The following is a 6,585-nucleotide window of genomic DNA, read 5'->3' as shown; positions in this document are numbered from 1 at the left end:
TCAGGCCAGGCCACCCCAGCAAGTTCAGCTCGAGAGCAGACCGCAAGATGCTGAAAGATGTCTCTAAGAACCCCAGAATGTCATCACAGGACCTACAGGTAGCTCTTGCCACTGTTGATGTCAAAGTGCACGAGTCTACCATTAGAAAGAGGCTGCACAAATTTGATCTACATGGGAGGTGTGCCAGGAGGAAACCTTTGCTGTCCAGAAAGAACATCAGGGCAAGACTAAAGTTTGCCAATGAACACCTAGGCAAAGACCAGCACTTCTGGAACAATGTGCTCTGGACAGATGAGTCAAAGGTAGAGCTATTTGGCCACAGTACCAGAAGACATGTTTGGTGAAAACCAAAGACAGCATTTGACCACAAGAACCTGATACCAGCTGCAAAGCATGGTGGTGGAAATATTATAGTTTGGGGCAGCTTTGCTGCATAAGGGCCTGGGCAGCTCACCATCATAGAATCCATTATGAATTATTCATTGTACCAGAGGGTGCTTGAGGATAATGTGAGGCCACCTGTCGGAAAGTTGAAGCTCAACTGAAGGTGGACCTTGCAACATGACAATGTCCCGAAACATGCCAGTAAATCCACCAAAGAATGGCTGAAAAGAAAGAAATGGAGGGTTCTGGAATGGCCAAGCCAAAGCCCGGATCTAAATCCCATCGAGATGTTGTGGGGGATTTGAAACGAGCTGTGCATGCAAGAAACCCTCAAACATCGCACAGCTGAAATAATTCTGCATGGAGGAGTGGGCAAAAATTTCTCCCAGTCGATATCAGAGACTGGTAGACAGTTATAAGTAACGCCTACTTGAGGTTGTTTCTGCCAAAGGGGGCAATACCACCTATAAGAGCCAAGGGTGTACTTACTTTTTCCACATGCGAAATTTGCATTTATGTTTATTTAAATTATACCATGGACTACAAAATGTAAATGTTTCATGATATTTGTTATATTATATCACCTTTATCTATCAATATTGTTGAAATGAAGATCAAATAGCTGTATGTTGAAATATGTTGAAAAAGTCAAAACTTTACATGGGGTGTACTTACTTTTTCACGTGACTCTATGTGCATATTTTAGGTACATATTATATATTTATTTATTATGTGCATTTCATATACATAAGGTTTGTCTTATGAGGTTATGTTTTCACTCCTGTGTCTGTTTGTCTGTGAGCAGGATATGTCCAAAAGATGTGGATGGTGGACAAATCACAGATCAAATTTGGTGGACAATGTGACAAGCGCAATGTTTTTTTTAAACTTCTTGTATCTGGATCTTCAGCAAAATCAAAAGTGATTCTTCGCCATTGAGAGATGGGCCCAAAAACGAAATATAGCACGATATCTTAAAAAGTTATGGCCGGATTCGGAAGAAACTTGGTGGACAGGTCGGATGTGTGACATCGACAATTTGATTCGATTTTAGTGAATATCTGGATATGAGGATTTTTTTTGAATGATTCTTGACCACAATATTTAACCCACAATATGGGCCCAAAAACGATATAAACATACAAAAAAAAAAAAAAAAAAAAAAAAAAAATATAATAATCACGGTCACATTAAAAATGAAAGGTCACATGAGCGAGAGAGGAAAGAGATACATGAAGGAGAAACATCAACAGATGCTTCCGATTCAAGCTATGGTCTGCAAAATTAATCTCAAATTCCGCTTCCGGTTCCTCCGGCGAGGAAGCCTCCTTCAAGCTCTCCACGTCTTCAAAGTTTAAGTATTTTCCCATTCGTGTCTTTGTCAAATTTCCACTGGTTATTTTACTGTGTATGTGTTACTGTGTGTTTCTAGTTAGTTTAGGTTTGTAATTGGTGCAAACTTGTGTGTAATTAATAGTTTTCTGTGTCATACTGCGTGTGCGGCCTGGTCCCTCTAGACTCCCTCCCCCATCAGTATTTTGTAAATTCAAGTTCTTTCCTTCGCTGTATTGCTTTTTTCTTTGATTTTCTTTTCTCCTCCTACCTCCCCCGAACATCTTACCCTTTGTCTAAAGTTTTAATACAAAAAAAAGAAATAAAATAAAATTACTTTCTTATTTCCTTCTCTCCTTCTCAGCCAGCATTCTCAATGCTCGAACGTTCTGCGGAAATTTCTTTCCAGTCAACATTTTTGCGACTCCTCCAAACACATCACTCAGAACTTCCTCCAGTCCACTGTTTTCCATCAGAGTCCCGATGCAGCCTATGAAACTCATCAAAAAGTGCATGCCACCCAAGCGCGGGATGACATCTGAAAACTTTTCTGGGTAAGCCCACTTCACATGTAATGCAACTTTATACAGTTGTAAGTCACAGGTAAATAACATGATATTTGTCTCCCTCGCCCCACCCCCCAGGAATCTGTCCGCGGTCCCCACCCACGACCATGTGCTTGTTGTCTCGCCCTGCCCCCGTTATCTCCTTTTTCTTCTACCTCTCCAGTCGATACTCACCTTTCTAACTAGTTTCCACCATACTCATTCAACCTTTTCTCCTTCTTTCTCAGATCCACACCCTCACTTCAGGGACTTTTCCCAGATTGCTTTTTACGGTTTTGTTTGAATATTATTTAAAATATGTTTAAACTTTCCCCTGCGGTGTTTTATTCAGTGGTTTATTACAACACCCTGTTTTTCTTCCTATTTAAAAGGCTTTTTTCAATTTCCTCATCAAATATTTCCACTTCCAAAAAAAATAATTCAATCTCTTACAGTTCTTCCTCTCTACATTCTTGAAACTCACCTTCATTCCACCCCTCCTCTATCGTTTTCAAATGGATCTCTAACTTGAAAATCACAATAAACCCAGTTTGTAATAAATGTTCGTTTGTCATTAATCATCCACTTTCTAAACTCCCCCCCCCTCACCCCTCCCCTCCTAAACTAACCCCTCCCCTCGTAAACTGCCCCTCACTCCTCCTTTTCAATTCTCCCCACTCCCCTCCTAAACTCCCCGCTCCCCTTCAAAACTCCCTCCTCACCCCTCCCTTTCAATTCTCCTCCCTCACCCCTCCCCTCCTAAACTCCCCCTCCGCTCCAAATCTCCACCCTTGCCCCTCCCCTTGAAAACTCCCCTCACCCCTCCCCTTCAAATCTCCACCCAATACCATCTTTCTCCAATTCTCCCCCTCCCCCTCAAAGCTGCCTCCTGCCCACTTCCTCTCCCTTCCATCTCATACCTCCACCTCCTCCAACCTTCCACTTTGCTCTGCCCCACCCTCAAACAACCCCTCACTGTGCCTCATCCCATCACCATCAAACCTTTTGTCCTCATCCTTCCCTTTCTCAGAGCTCTTCTGCAATCTCTGACACACTATCAACAGCTCTCCCTACCTCCCCTCTCACCCCTCATCTTACGCTACCACTCCCCTGTCCTGCACCCGATGCTCCCCCTCCCTCTTCCTTAACGGTATGGACCTCAAACATTCGGGGCCTTCACTCAAACCTGTTTGATCTCTCCATAGAGGTTGCCTCTGACAAACCAGACGTCATCTGCTTACCAGAAACTTTCCTCCTTCAAGATGTCTCTGATTCCTTAATATCTCTTCCTGGTGACTCCCTCCTCCGGTAGGATAGACCTGAGCCTTGTCCTGGTGGTGGGGTTGCTATCTTTATCAAAACATCTCTTCCTCACTCTCCTTGCATTGCCCTCTCTCCACCCCACCCCCCAGGAGTACCTCTGGCTACGGCTTCCTCTCCGCTCCCTCCTTTTGTTCATAGGTGTTCTGTACCATCCTCCAAACAGTGATGACTCCATTTACATCTCGCTGTCTGACAACATGGACCAACTTCTATCCACTCATCCCAACTCTCTCTTCCTCACATGTGGTGACTTCAACTGTCATCATGCCAGCCGGCTGGGTGTGGGTACCTCTCTCACCAGCCATGGCATCTCAGCAAAGGACTTCTGCGACTCACTGGGACTGACACAATCTGTCAATTTCCCGACCTGGATCTCAGTCAACGGAGCTTCTTCTCTTCTAGACTTTGTGATGACAAACTTCCCTGCAAATGTCTGCTGCTCTTCTTCTGCTCCAATCAGTTCTTCTGATCATTTGCTTGTTGAAGTGGATATCTCTCTGGCCATTCTCAGAGAGCCTCCTCAGCACAGATGAGTCTGACATTTAACTCAGGCCGACTGGCATGGTCTTCCAGCAGCCATCAATCATCTGGACTGGTCTGTCATCTCTACTGCCTCTGACATCAACTCTTCCTGGGAATTCTTCAAAAGTAAACTGCTCTCTCTCATGCACAGATGTATCCCATCTCGTCTTCAGTTGTCTTACCCTTCCTCCTGTCCACTGTACACTGAATCTTGTGGTGAGGCAGTTGCCCTAAAACAACTTGCCTTTGCATCTTGGAAGGCTAATCCAACTGAAAGCAATCTCAGTTCCTTTTGTGGAAGTGTAACTCAGTGTAACGTATTGATTGGCCCTGGTAACTCATTGATTAAATCTGGTAACGAAGCAGAATGTGCATGAACATGATAATCTCTTGAAACACCTGGTCAAGGCCCCAGGCTAGAGCACCCTCCTACTGTGTTAATGGAAATCACAGCAGGAGGGGAGCGAGTTGATGCCAGGACTTGGTGCAATGCATGACCTCGGGGCATCAGCGGAGAAAGGATTAACGTTTCAGCGGACAGAGGATTAAGTCCAGTTCGTCCATATAAACTAGAGCAAACGTGGAGTCGACAGTACTTGCTACGTGAAGCGCTGACCGAACGGGAGTGTCGGATGAACGAGAAGGACCAGCGAAAAGAGTTAACCTGATCCATTATATTATGCGGTATCATTTTGGTAATTGGATGAAGTGAATACAGTTAATAAACTAGACCTTTTGTAAACCTGTGTCCGGTCATTGGAGTCCTGAGTCCCCCACTACATATTCCCTGACACTTTCATAAAGCTCGGAACAAGTGTGTGTCTACCATCAGGAGTGCCAGGAAGCACGATCTCTCCACTCTCAAGACTGAACTCTCAAACCTGCTTCCCTCCTCCAAAGTTTCTGTCAAAAAGTGGAGAGGTTTGTGTCAACCCTCGACTCTGATTCTGCAACTGGACCTGACGGCATCAGCCCATTGGTCCTAAAATCCTGCTGTGCCGCTCTTTCACACCCTCTCTCAATTCTCTTCACCCTCCCTTTTGCTCAGGGTCATCTGCCATCTGCTTGGAAATCAGCCAACATTACCGCTTTACACAAGAAAGGTGCAAAAACATATCCTTGCAACTACAGACCAATCAGCCTGCTCCCAATAATCAGCAAGGTCATGGAATCGATCAACGCTTCTGACATCAAATCCTTCCTCTTCTCCAATGGTTTGATCTCATATCATCAATTTGGATTCATACCAGGTCATTCTACTCTTGACATGCTGCTTCTGCTGTCTCAACATGATGAATGGAGGTCCTCAATGCCAAAAAGGAAATCAGAGCCGTCTCCCTTGATATATCTCATGCCTTCGATATGGTCTGGCACCCCGCCCTGCCCACCAAACTCTCCCCGTATGGTATCCATGGAAACCTCTGCGCATGGCTTGCAGACTTCGTTTCTGGTCACAGTCAACGTGTGGCCCTGAATGTAATTCTCTCATCTCCTCTTCCTGTTTAGGCTGGAGTTCCTCAAGGCAGTGTTCTGGGCCCTGTGCTTTTTCTGGTCTTCATTAATGATCTCCCTGACTCTCTTCAAAATCCTCTCTAACCCTTTGCTGATGACTCCACTCTCTGCCGCTCCATATCTCAACCCTAAGATTGGCAGGCAGCAGCCTCTTCACTCTCTGCAGACCTGGACAATATCACAAACTGATCAAACAAGTGGCACATGTCTTTCAACACTGACAAATCTCACACTCTCACTTTGTCTCCGAAAAGACCGTCTGGACAACCCTCCCATATACTTTCAGAACAATTATCTTGAAGAAGTTCTGTCACTCAAGCTTTTGGGTCTCACTATCTGCCATGAACCTTCCTGGGAAAACCACATTTCCAAGCTGGCCTCCAAAGCCAGTCGCCGACTGAGCATCCTCCGTCGTGTGAAGTCCTTTCTGGGCACTTCTCAGCTCCTCACCACAAACAAAGCTTTTATCCGCAGCTCAATGGAATACTGCTCTCCCCTCTGGGCTGGTGCTCCTGCCTCACACCTAGCTCGGCTTCACGCGTTTGAAACCAAAGCTTTCATAATCATTGGAATCTCCCACGATGAAGCTGATTCGGAGGGCCTTTCTCTCTCTCACCGCAGGCAGGTAGGTGGTCTTTCTGTCTTCTGCCGACTCCTCTCCGGCCTTGCTCCCTCCCTCTGCTCTGTCTGTGCTCTGTCCCCCAAATATTCCTGCAGGATGCACAAGATCTGTCAGCAACCCTCTTCTGGTGAAACTGCCAAAATCAAGACTCTCTGCTCACCTTCTCTCCTTCATTACTCTTTTCTCCCACCTCTGGAACAAACTCCCACACTCTTTTCAATCCCTCTCCTCCCTCCAGATCTTTAAAACAGCTGTACACCACCATCTCTTATCTTCCCCCATCCAAAACCTTGATCTTTTCTACCCCCGCTAAAACACCCCAAATCCGCCTCCTTCAATCCCCAA

This window comes from Myxine glutinosa, chromosome 12, assembly GCF_964187855.1.
Source record: "Myxine glutinosa chromosome 12, kmMyxGlut1.1, whole genome shotgun sequence".
NCBI lineage: Eukaryota > Metazoa > Chordata > Myxini > Myxiniformes > Myxinidae > Myxine > Myxine glutinosa.
The sequence above is the reverse complement of the archived record's forward strand: the minus strand, read 5'-3'. Positions refer to the sequence as shown.